This window comes from Mustelus asterias, chromosome 30 (assembly GCF_964213995.1).
Source record: "Mustelus asterias chromosome 30, sMusAst1.hap1.1, whole genome shotgun sequence".
Classification (NCBI taxonomy): domain Eukaryota; kingdom Metazoa; phylum Chordata; class Chondrichthyes; order Carcharhiniformes; family Triakidae; genus Mustelus; species Mustelus asterias.
In genome coordinates this window covers 13,848,440-13,861,742 of record NC_135830.1, presented here as the reverse complement: position 1 = coordinate 13,861,742, position 13,303 = coordinate 13,848,440, and the positions used below count along the sequence as shown (strand labels likewise).

The following is a 13,303-nucleotide window of genomic DNA, read 5'->3' as shown; positions in this document are numbered from 1 at the left end:
TTGCAAAAGCTTTGGACAACATGTTCACACTGATGAGACCATTCAGTTGCTTTTCCTGTGAGACTGGGTTCAGGAGATCATCTCAACTCACTGTGCACCAGTAAGTTCACACTGGGGAGAGGCTATTCACCTGCTTTGAGTTTGGGAAGAGATTCACTCTGTTTTGAAGTTTTCTCCATTTCTGCGTGGGTTTTCTCCATTGCTCCCATTTCCACCCACACTCTAAGTATGTGCAGTTTCTGCAGTATCTGGAATCATAGAATCCCTGCAGTGCAGAAGGAGGCCATTTGGCCCATCGAGTCTACACCGACAACAATCCCACCCAGGCTCTGTCCGCATAACCCCACATACCTACCCCACTAATCCCTCTAATCTATGCATCCTGTGACACTGAGGGGCAATTTAGCATGCCTAATGAACCTAACCAGCACCTCTTTTGGACTGTGGGAGGAAACTGGAGCACCCGGAGGAAACCCATTTAAACATGGGCAGAACATGCAAACTCCACACAATGACCCAAGCCGGGAATCAAACCCAGGTCTAGTTTTTGGGTCACTGTGGATCAGTTTTCTGTCACTTACCGTTACCTGTTTAAAGGTAAAGGAGTTTTTAAAGAATAAGGCAACAGTAACTGTCACCCTGTTCAACATGAAACTCTCTATTAATTCTTCCTCAGTAACAATTTTAAACACAAAGTTTGCAGTGGGGATTGAAGCGGGGACTTTCTCCTATAAAGTTGCAGTGATAATGAGTGTCCTGGGGAAACCCACCTGATGAAGGAATCATAGAAACCCTACAGTGCAGAAGGAGGCCATTCGGCCCATCGAGTCTGCACCGACCACAATCCCACCCAGGCCCTACCCCCACATATTTTACCCGCTAATACCTCTAACCTACACATCCCAGGACTCTAAGGGCAATTTTTAACCTGGCCAATCAACCTAACCCGCACATCTTTGGACAGCCGGTTCCGAAAGCTAGTGGCTTTTGCTACCAAATAAACCTGTTGGACTTTAACCTAGTGTTGTTAGACTTCTTACTGTAATGACCCGGACAGAGGGGAACTGACCATCCATCCCCAGCTCTAATTCCCAAACAGAAAATGCTGCCAATAATCTTCAAGTCAGCCTGAGTCTGTGGCCCCTCCCTCAATCTGAACTGTCACAATGCCCGGCTGATTGACGGCAGCTCTGGACCAATAGAGGCAGAGGGGCGGGACTGGAGGACCGAGCGGGAGCGGCTGGTCCTCCAACCAATGGGAGTGAATGAGGGGCGGGGCTGGGCTGGGAGTGAAGCATGCGCAGTGTGGTGAATGGCGGTTGGAGAGGTGATTGTTATTTTGATCCACAATCGCTAGCAGAAAATAGTGGATGTGAGGGAGCGATGGATCCAGCTTCCGGGCGGAGATGTTTCCTAAACATGTTGTGTAATCCCCGAAAAAGAGCTTCCAGGGTCTTCCAGCTGCACTGAGTGGGTCTCCAGCTCCGAGTGATCGGTCCGGGTTAGCGGCCATCTTTATTGGGGCCAATGTGCAACGGGGATAGTGTGCAACAGGGCTTATGCATGGCTGCCATCTTTGTAGGGGGCAAAGTTGTCAATGAGTGGGAGGAGCTTGTTCCCCATTGTTCAGAATGGAGACAACTTGTCCACCAAACTGCATCAACCCTCTGAGTCCCAGTGTCTTATCGATGAGGCGCTCTGGTGGCAGAAAAGGAAAGATGAGGCGCTCTGGTGGCAGAAAAGGAAAGAAAGGGAAATAAATGACTTAAAGATATGGCAAATGCACTAGTGGTAATTTACCAAAATTTGCTGGACTCTGGGGTGGTTCCCGCAGATTGGAAAACAGCAAATGTGACGCTACTGTTTAAAAAAGCAGGTAGGCAAAAGGCAGGTAACTATAGGCCAGTTAACTTAACTTCTGTAGTAGGGAAAATGCTTGAATCTATCATCAAGGAAGAAATAGTGAGACATCTGGATATAAATTGTACCATCGATAAGATGCAGCATGGGTTCATGAAGGGCAGGTCGTGTTTGACTAATTTGGTGGAATTCTTTGAGAACATTACGTGCACAGTGGACAATGGGGAACTTGTGGATGTGGTGTATCTGGATTTTCAGAAAGCATTTGACAAGGTGCAGCACCAAAGACTGCTACATAAGATAAAGGTGCACAGTGTTACAGGTAATGTATTAGCATGGATAGAGGATTGGTTAACTAAGAGAAAGCAAAGGGTGGGGGTAAATGGGTGTTATTCTGGTTGGTGATCAGTGACTAGTGGTGTGCTTCAGGGATCAGTGTTGGGACCGCAATTGTTTCCAATTTACATAGATGATTTGAAGTTGGGGACCAAGTATAGTGTGTCAAAATTCACAGATGACATTAAGATGGGTGGCAGAGCAAAGTGTGCAAAGGACACTGAAAGTCTGCAAAGGGATATAGCTAGTCTAAGTGAATGAGCAAGGGTCTGGCAGATGGAGTACAATGTTGGTAATTGTGAGGTCATCCATTTTGGTAGGAATAGCAGCAAAATGGACTATTATTTAAATGGTAAAGAATTGCAGCATGCTGCTGTGCAGAGGGACCTGGATGTCCTTGTGCATTAATCACAAAAAGTTGGTTTGCAGATGCAGCAGGTAATTAAGGCGGCAAATGGAATTTTGTCCTTCATTGTGAGAGGGATGGAGTTTAAAAACAGCGAGGTTATGTTGCAGCTGTATAAGGTGCTGGTGAGGCCACATCTGGAGTACTGTGTACAGTTTTGGTCTCCTTACTTGAGAAAGGATATACTGGCACTGGAGGGGGTACAGAGGAGGTTCACTTGGTTGATTCCAGAGTTGAGAGGATTGGCTTATGAGGAGAGACTGAGTAGACTGGGGCTATACTCATTGGAATTCAGAAGAATGAGGGGAGATCTTATAGAAACATATAAAATTATGAAGGGAATAGATAACATAGAAGCAGCGAAGTTGTTTCCACTGACAGATGAAACTAGAACTAGGGGGGGCATAGCCTCAAAATAAGGGGGAGCAGATTTAGGATTGAGTTGAGGAGGAACTTCTTCACACGAAGGGTTGTGAATCTGCGTAATTCCCTGCCCAGTGAAGCAGTTGAGACTACCTCAGTGAATGTTTTTAAGACAAGGATAGATAAATTTTTGAACAGTAAAGCAAGCAAGGCTCATGGTGGGCAGGCGAGTAAGTGGAGTTGAGTCCATGAAAAGCTCAGCCATGATCTTATTGAATAGCAGAGCATGTTCGAGGGGCCAGATGGCCTACTCCTGCTCCTAGTTCTTATGTTAAATCCTGCTCTCCAGATCCCACTGTCTCATGGGATGTCCTTCCCCATTTGTCTAAAGATCTGCAGGTCTGCTACCAGTCCCACCTTAGCAGTGAACAAGGCATGAGATGTGAAGCGTGTCCTGGTCACAGACCCAGGTTATTGACCACCATCTTTCACTGGGCAAAGTGCAGAAGGGCATGTGGGCAGTGCTCCCTGTCAGCAGAAGAGAATATGGTGAATTTGAAGATAAGATGGTGAATTTCCATCCCGGACTGACGGTGATGGATTTTGGAAACTCCTTTTACAAGGCATTAGAAGGGGAGAATTTGCATACAGCAAACTAAAACCAAGAAAAACGTTTGTCTCTTCTGAATTGCATTTCTGCACTGTCAGTGCTGGGATTTGTAAACTTCGTTTACAGTATATTAGAAGAGGATTTGTCGAAAAGACATCAATATCTGATAGCACCATTTGATTACAGCATCTGGATGTTATCGGTCTTTGAGTGGAAGTATCGGGTTCCAGGTCATTACCACTCACTGTGGAAAATTTCTTCCTCATATCCCCTTGGTAGATCATTTTCAAAATCCTCAATCTGTGTCCTGTAATCGGATAATGGGAATAGTTAAACCTTATCTACGTTATCTATACCTGTCATAAATTTGTACACCTCTGTCAAATCTCCCCTCAATCTCCTTTGCTCCAAGGAGAATAACGCCAGTTTCTCGAGCCTAACATTGTAACCATAATCCCTCATCCCTGGAACCATTCAGGTCAATCTCCTCTGCACCCTCTCAAGGAGTCTCACATCCTCCATAATGTGTGGTGATCACTGGTTTGCACAGACCCAGATGTTCTGTGTACCTCCTTGTGATCTCATCACACACCCACAATTCCACAGTGACATCACCCCCACTCCCCAGGTATTTCCTCAACTGGGAGACTTTTCTCTGACTCCAGTGTTTCTGATATCTTTCCAGCTGCAGGTCCCAACAGAAGAGTTTAAATTTTAAACAGTGAAATTGTTTCATAGATGAGTGTTTCTGACCATTCATCTACAATTGAGAGTTGTTAGTGCTGAGCTTTGTTATCTGTGAGAGGTTCCATGTCTTTAGGGCTGGTCTGACTCCTTTACTGTGGATCTGACTCCATGTGCATTCATTGCTCTGTTTCACCTCTGCTCTCCCTGATCACCTCTCTGTCATTGTCTAACTTCCTCTGTCTCTAATAATGGGTGTATTTCACCTGTGTTCAGTATTTCATTATTAGTTCTGCCAAATGTGTCGAAAGAAGGTTCCCACTTGTAACGATGCGCTGCTGGCTGACCAGCTTCCCGCAATATCTTTAATAGTCAGAAATTATTTTTCCTGTGTTCTAATCCACTTCTCCTATTTCTGAGGTTACATTACATTTGGCACCATTTTTATTCCACATAGTTCACCCTGGATCATTCATTCTGTCTTTCTCACCCCAGCTACTGCCTTACCTGCTGAATATTTCCAATATTAGCTCTTTTTAATTCAGATTTCCAGCGGCATCAGTATTGGGCTTTCATTTTATTGCAGACATTTCTGAGTCTAGAAATAGAGAGGAACTACTTAAGAACTGATTTGTATCAGGGTGGACCCTTGCATCTAATGCAGGTTCTTTTTCATTGAGTTCCACAGATTCACAACCCTTTGTGTGAAGAAGTTCCTCCTCAACTCAATCCTAAATCTGCTCCCCCTTATTTTGAGGCCATGCCCCCTAGTTCTAGTTTCACACGCCAGTGGAAACAACTTCCCTGCTTCTATCTTATGTATTCCCTTATTAATCTTATATGTTTCTGAAAGATCTCCCCTCATTCTTCTGAATTCCAATGAGTATAGCCCCAGTCTATCAGTCTCTCCTCTTAAGCCAACCCTCTCAACTCTGGGATCCACCTAGTGAACCTCATCTGCACCCCCTTCCAGTGCCAGTATATCCTTTCACAAGTACGGAGACCAAAACTCTACACACTACTCCAGATGTGGCCTCACCAGCACCCAATACAGCTGCAACATAACCTCGCTCTTTTTAAATCCATCCCTCTAGCAATGAAGGACAGAATTCAATTTGCCTTCTTAATTACCTACTGCACCTGCAAACCAACTCCTTGAGATTCCTGCACAAGGACAGCCAGGTCCCTTTGTAGAGCAGCACACTGCATTTTTTTACCATTTAAATAATAGTCCATTTTGCTATTATTCCTACCAAAATGGATCACCTCACATTTACCAACATTGTACTCCATCTGCCAGACCCTCGCCCATTCACTTAGACGATCTATATCCCTTTGCAGGTTTTCAGCGTTCTTTGCCAACTTTGCCCTGCCACTCATCTTAAAATTATCTGCGAATTTTGACACTACACTTGGTCCCCAACTCCAAGTCATCGATATAAATCGTCAACAATTGCTCTCCCAATACTGATCCCTGAGGCACACCACGAGTCACTGATCACCAAAAAGAAAAACACCCATTTACACCCACTCTTTGCTTTCTGTTCATTAACCAATCCTCTATCCAAGGTAATACATTGCCCGTAACACCTTGCACCTTGATCTTATGCAGCAGTCATTGGTGCGGCACCTTGTCAAACGCCTTCTGAAAATCCAGATACACCACATCCACAGGTTCCCCATTGTCCACTGTGCATGTAATGTTCTCAAAGTATTCCGCCAAATTAGTCAAACATGACCTGCCCTTCATGGACCCATGCTGTGTCTTACCAATGGGACAATTTATATCCAACCAATGGGACAATTTATATCCAGGACGAGCTGGCCTTGGAAAGGGTCCAGAGGAGGTTCACAAGAGTGATCCCTGGAATGAAGAGCTTGTCGTATGAGTAACGGTTGAGGACTCTGAGTCTGTACTCGTTGGAGTTCAGAAGAATGAGGGGGGATCTTATTGAAACTTATAAGATTCTGCGAGGCCTGGGTAGAGTGGACGTGGAGAGGATGATTCCTGTAGTAGGAAAACCTAGAACCAGAGGGCAGCACATCAGGCTAAAGGGACGATCCTTTAAAACAGAGATGAGGAGGAATTTCTTCAGCCAGATAGTCGTGAATCTGCGGAACTCTTTGCCGCAGAAGGCTGTGGAGGCCACGTCATTGAGGTCTTAAAGGCAGAGAAAGATAGGTTATTGATTAATAAGGGGATCAGGGGTTATGCGGAAAAGGCAGGAGAATGGGGATGAGAAAAATATCCGCCATGATTGGAGCAGACTCGATGGGCCTAATTCTGCTCCTCGGTCTTATGGTCTTATGGTATAAGATTCCAGTAGATGGCGTTCCATGACATCTGTGAACGAAACTTTAGATCCGCCACTTCACCGCTGTTACAGGTGACGGCTGGAGTACGGGGAATATCTGTGCGTCGGGACTCCACGACAAACCACATTTTATTCAGGACAAGAGCGTCTATGTGAATTATCGAAGCATCGACACAGAACCATGTCTTCTGGACCAGAAGCTTGGGGTTCCAATCCCACTTCAGGGTCTTATGTCTGTAGAAAGTGTGATCCTTTTCCGATTCACAGGTTGATGATCAGCTTGGAAACTCTTCCAATCCACCTCATGACAGGTGGTAAGAGTTGGCGCGTTTCCCGATCGGTAATACTGCAGAGGTAATGGAAACTACTGCGGTACTTTGTCAGGCAAAATCATTGACCAATCTAATGGAAAAGTCTGGAAGATGTGAAGAGTGGCGCAGCAGTCTTTCAGATTGAATTTTATCAATCAATGTATTCCCATGTCACTGGGTAGTATGAATAAGACGTTCAGCACAGTGCTACTAATCAACGTCGGTCCTCAGTGTAGCATAAAGAGAGAGAGAGAGACAGAGAGAGAGAGAAAGAGAAAGAGGTCTCCATTTGGTTACTGTTTGTGACAAGATCGAAGTAACCCGGAAATTCCTTTACTCTAGGGTCAGAATGACAGTCCTTTCTGACAGATAATTAAACATTCCCACTGCTCTCTGCGTTAATAAAGTTTCTAACATAACAGCAGTGACTACACTGGTAATGAGCTTCCGGCAGTTAGAAAGCGTTTTGGGGCATATGGAATCTGTAAAAGCCGGAATAAAAGTAAAAGAGTTGCTCTTTTCAAGTGAAATTTGATTCGAGAAGCTAAATTCGTTGTCCTCCTGTTTCTACGGGGCACCGTGAAGTTTATTTTTAATTTTATTGTTTTTATTTCAATTTTTTTTTCCGGATTGGGTTAGTGAGCGGTCGCGATCTCCTGGAATTTTGAGGATTCCGTCCCCAGTCGGGTCAGAGATTCTTTCCGTTCCACAGGACACAGGAAGTCCGTCAGGAACAACACTCCGGGATCTTACCGAGGAGACAGTGCAGTGCTCAGGAAATGCTGCACCGTCAGAGCTGCCAGCCTCTCAGTGACCAGTTAAATCGAGGACACCGTCTTCCCTCTCAGGTGGACGTGATGCATCACATGGCCATTGCTTCCAAGAAGAGCAGGAGAAATGTCCTGTTTGATATCTGTTCATCAATCACAATCACTGAAACAGACAGAACACTGCAGTATTACTGGATGAAATTGCAGGGGCCTGAAAAAAAGGATAAATGAAAGAAAAATGAAAAGAGTATGTCTTCTTGAAATATGGGTAAATTTAATGAAAAAGACATTTTCCATTGTTCTTTGTTTTCGAGTGAGTTTCAATATCCTGTTTACTGGGCCAAATACCGTGAACAGATACTGTTTGTTTGAGTGATGTAAACTAAGCCAATCCGTTTGCTACAGAGCTGCACTTTAAGCCAATCAGATTATTTCGGGGGAGGGAAAAATGGCGGGAGGCAGAGGAAGCTGCAGTGGGGAGACACACGTGGGGAAGAGGAGCTGTTTCCATGCGGTAAAAACTCAGTTTTAACGTCGAGGCAAATAATATTTGTAGACTAACATACTTCACAGTGGGGCACAAATATGACTGTGCAGTTAAAGCTCGTGTTTGTCGTAGTTTAGTAACTCATTTTTTTCCAGTTTGAAGTGAAAGGCAGCAAGGTTTAGTCCTGTTTGTTATTTTCATTACAGTTGAGAAAAAGTGTAAAGCGCATCATCTTGTACTCTCAAGCGTGGACGTTTCTGCCAGAAACTGCCGGTGAGGGACAGTCAGCTATAAACGCCGGGCGTAGTTTTCACTGAGAAGAAGGAGAGAACGAGGATTAGCTGAAGCTAACTTGGTAAGTAGCACTGCCGAGGAGGACAGACTTCAGCGCACTGGACCTTCGTCACTACACGGACAGCTTGCTGCATTTTGTTTTCCTGCTGCATCATCTTCCCGCTCGCAGACCCTTCTGGACTGTGTGTGTGGTGGTTGCGTGAGTAACTGGAGACTATACTATCAGACACTGAACGGTATCAGCAGTGTGTTGTTGAGGGCGTGTTTTCTTCATATGTGCACCAACGTATGGGCCCCAACGTTTATAAATCCAAGCGCTTGGTAATATTTTGAACATTTCTCAGGGTTGAAACTGTTTAATTGAAAAATCTTTAGTTCAGGACTCTTTACCTGTTTTATGAGATGCAACAATGCAAGAAAATAAATTTATTTTTGTTATTCCTTTTGCATGGTTGTCCCGAACCTTTTCTTATTATAAGGTTTACATACTTACCAGTTTAGGAGGCACCGCGCTATTATTAATAGGTTATTACTCTAGATTGCAATGCACACACTAATCCTTTTCATTCACGCCTGTACTGACATTTATTGGTAAATAGGAAATTTAGCCTAGCTCAACACCAACCGCTAAGAACTCAGGATCCTGTTAATTGAATATTTACGTAGTAGCCCCTTATAACATCAAGCACATCCCAGGTACAGCTTTACGTAACTCAGCTGGTCAGAGCATATAGTTGTCAGCAGGGGGTTACATTTTTGGAGGCACCGCTGAGATATTTCCTGTTTACCAGACAGGTCAAATATTTTTTTTCTTACTTCTTTTCGTCAGTCAGTAACAGTTAACTCAGTAATTACAACTGCAAAAAAAAGGTTTTTTCAGTGTTCGTAGCTCACTTAAGACAATGGATTTTTCTCAGGCTGCTGACTGGAGCCGCCAAAAGAATATCAGTCTTTCTCATGGCGTATTATTGAGCAATGTGCCAATAGATACTAGTGAGGAGACCATTGCTGGAGTCTTAGACACAGTGAAAGTCTTTGGTCGCACCAAGATTTGTGGTTGCCGTGGGGATTCTACTGGCACACAGTTGTTCATACTAGTGGAGACTAGCATTGATTTAACCCCAGACACTGTATCTCCAGATGTAGGTATTGAAGGAGAAGCTGGGCCATGGGCTGTGCAAACGCTAGAAAGCTTGGACACACAGGATGAAGAGGACGCTTTCCATACAAAGCTGTTGTCATTACTGCAACAGGAAGGCAAGTCAATGGAGGATTTTCAGGCCATAGCATCAGAAAATCAAGCTCCCAAAGTGGATGTGAACATGGATTTAGTGACTGCTATTGGCAAACTAGTGGACAAGTGCAACCAAGTGTCTACTGATGGGCCTAGCTACAGAAAACTGAGACTGTTTTTAGGACTGAAACCTGTACCCCCAGGTGAAGAAGAATATGATGCCTGGATGGAGCAGGCTACCCAGATGATCAGTGAGTGGCAATGCACTGACGCCGCCAAGAGACAGCGGAGAGTGGAGAGTTTAAAAGGGCCTGCTGCTGACATCGTCCGATTTTTGAAAGTTAGCACTCCCACTGCTACGGCCATCGATTATTTATCTGCTCTGGACACAGCTTACGGCACCACAAAGAGTGGAGACGACATCTTGGCCAAGTTCAGACACACATACCAGAATGAAGGAGAAAAACTCTGCTTTTCTATATCGACTTGACAAACTTCTCCATCGTGCTCTTCTTATGGGAGGAATTACGGCTGCAGACATGAATCGAGCTCGGATGGAACAGCTAGTCAAGGGTGCACTCACTCGAGACATGGTTGCTCTGCGTGTAAGGATGAGCCACACCCTGGACAAACCCCCTTCCTTCTCCCAGCTGATGCGGGAGGTAAGAGAGGAAGAAAATTGGATTAGCGCCAGAGAAGGGGTGAAAGCTACTGCTACCGCAGCCACCACCACTGTACCACAGTCCTCAGTTACGTCTGAGTTGAACAGCCTACGAAATGTGATAAGGGAACTGACTTCTCAGGTGGCCAGACTGTTGAGCGCCATTCCAGTTACCCCTACATCTGAAAGTACGACAGCAAGGACTGGGTCCGTACAGCAAGCGCCAGAAGCTACTATTCGGGACGCGTCGCCCCGAGTGAAAATATCCAAACCACTGCCGGCAGGAATTCTTTGCTACAGGTGTGGGCAAGACGGGCATACAAGGAGAGAGTGCAAAGCACCCGAGGATCTGAGGAAAGTGAATCAGAAACTGATCAAAGCAAGCTGACAGCAGGGAACCTTCCCAGGAGCCAGGTGAAGGAATGGTGCTTTGTTTCATGTGAAATACGTTCCACCCAATGTCCATCCCCAGCAAAGCAAGGCTCAAAACAGTTACCTGCAGGATTAGTGGGGTCCATCTCTGATGTACCTGTGCAAATAGAAGGAGTTGATGCAAGGGCTTTGCTTGACAGTGGCTCCTAAGTAACCATTTTGTATCGCAACTTCTATGACACCTACCTGAAACATTTACCTCTCCAGCCACTTGAAGACCGGGAAATATGGGTTTTAAGCTCTCACCAATACCCATATGATGGCTACCTGTCCATGCAACTCGAGTTCCCTGCTGCTGTAACCGGAGTGCCGCAGGCAGTTGACACTGTCGCCTTAGTATGTCCTAACCCTGTGAAAGATGAGAACATTGCCATGCTAGTGGGGACAAATACACGGCTGGTGAGAGAGTTGGTGGAGTCCTGTAAAGAACAGGCAGGAGAACGCTTCTTGGGTACTTTGACCATACACCCCGTCCTCCGAGAAACCTATGAGACACTCACCCAGTCTGAAGCCACAGAAGGGGTAGACAAGCATAGTACTCTGTGGTTGACCCAGCACAAGCCAATCATCACTGGCCTCCCAAAGTTTCCTGGTGATTTCACAGACCAGCTAGCACTGACAGATCAGCCTAATGACACTTTTTCCTCTGAAGAGTTGTGGGTGAGGCCTGAGGTTCATCCTGTATCAGTTGTTTCCAGCAGATGCATTACTGTGACTGTGAAGAACCTGTCATCCAGAGCAATCTCCTTGAAATGTGGGACGCCACTCGCCCACATTTTTCCAGTAGCTCCTGTTCCTCTGCCGAGGACACCGTGTGCAGATGAAGCTGCAATCGAACTGACTCCTTCATCTTTTGATTTCGGAGCGTCTCCTATGCCAGAGGAGGCAAAAAGGAGTCTCTGTGAGAAAATGATGGAGAGGAAGTAGGTCTTCTCACAGCACGAGTGGGATGTAGGTTGTTCTAAAAGCACCACATGAAATAAGACTGAAGGATGCAAGGCCCTTCCGAGAGAGGTCACGTTGCTTGTCGCCTGCTGACTTCGAGGATGTGCGCCAGCACCTACAGGAACTACGGAGCCTTGGCATCGTCTCTGAATCGCGCAGTCCCGACGCATCGCCGATAGGAGTCGTATGCAAGAAGTCCAGGAAGGTACGAATGTGCGTGAGCTACCGAACCCTTAACCTTCGAACAATACCAGACCAGTACAATATCCCAAGGATAGAAGACGCTCTTCACTGCTTGTGTGCGAGTAAATGGTTCACAGTCCTCGACCTGAGGAGCGGATACTATCAAATACCCATAAGTGAGGCTGACAAGGAGAAGACCGCTTTTTTCTGCCTGTTGGGCTTTTATCAGTTCGAACACATGCCTCAGGGAATTTCAGGAGCACCAGCCACTTTTCAGAGAGTCAGGGAACGTACTGTCAGCGACATGAACTTTCTGGAGGTGTTGGTGTACCTGGATGACCTCATTGTGTTTGGACGAACCCTCGAAGAACACGAGGAGTGGTTGATCAAAGTGCTCGACTGGCTACAAGAAGAAGGTCTGAAACTGTCGCTTGACAAGTGCCAGTTTGGCAGGACTTCTGTCACCTACGTCGTACATGTAGTGTCGCAAGACAGAATAGCGACGGACCCATCCAAGATAGAGGCTGTTGTCTCTTGGCCGAGACCCCAAACTGTGACAGATCTCAGATTCTTCCTTGGATTTTGTGGCTACTATCACCGCTTTGTCAGGGACTTCTCCAAACTCTGCCGTTTCCTCAACGGACTCCTTCAAGGATATCCTCCCCGCTCCCGCTCCAAGGGGAGTCAGACTGCAAACTCACCTGACAAGACTTACTTCAAGCCTTCTGAACCCTTTGGCTCTCGGTGGAGTGAGAAATGTGAACATGCTTTCCAAGGACTGAAGACCCGGCTCACCAAAGCCCCTGTATTGGTGTTCGCAGATCCACAGAAGCCTTACTTTCTGCACGTGGATGCTAGCCTGGATGGACGAGGTGGTGTCTTATACCAAGAGCAGGATGATGGTCTATGCCCAGTTGCATTCATCAGCAGAAGTCTCTCGCCATCTGAGATAAACTATCCAAAGCACAAACTGGAGTTTTCAGCTCTCAAGTGGGCTATTGTGGATAAACTACATGATTATCTTTACGGAGCTGCCATACAAGTCAGAACGGACAACAATCCCCTGACAAACGTCACAACAGAATTCCCACTCACCTGAAGAAGGGGCTTGGGGCTCTGAAAGCTTGTGTGGCTTTTGCTACCAAATAAACCTGTTGGACTTTAACCTGGTGTTGCTAAACCTCTTAATACGTCACAACGTCAGCTAAATTAGATGCCACTGGTCATCGCTGGCTCTCAGCACTGTCCACCTACAATTTTAACCTTAAGTATAGACCAGGCCGGCATAACCTTGACGCAGACTCGTTCTCTCGACGTCCACATGACAGCATGACACCATAGATAGAACATAGAACATAGAACAGTACAGCACAGAACAGGCCCTTCGGCCCACGATGTTGTGCCGAGCTTTA

General features: G+C 45.8%; 1 protein-coding gene across 3 annotated transcripts in view; it reads right to left on the bottom strand.

Moving 5' to 3' along the window:
- Positions 1–13,066, bottom strand: part of LOC144480817 (uncharacterized) — a 1,107,688-nt gene extending 1,094,622 nt beyond the window's left edge. For all 3 annotated transcript variants that reach the window (XR_013495715.1, XR_013495716.1, XM_078200431.1), the window contains exon 1: positions 12,987–13,066. The gene's annotated coding sequence lies outside the window, so the exon portion shown is untranslated. The remainder of the gene's footprint in view (positions 1–12,986) is intronic.
- Between the last annotated feature and the right edge of the window lie 237 nt (positions 13,067–13,303).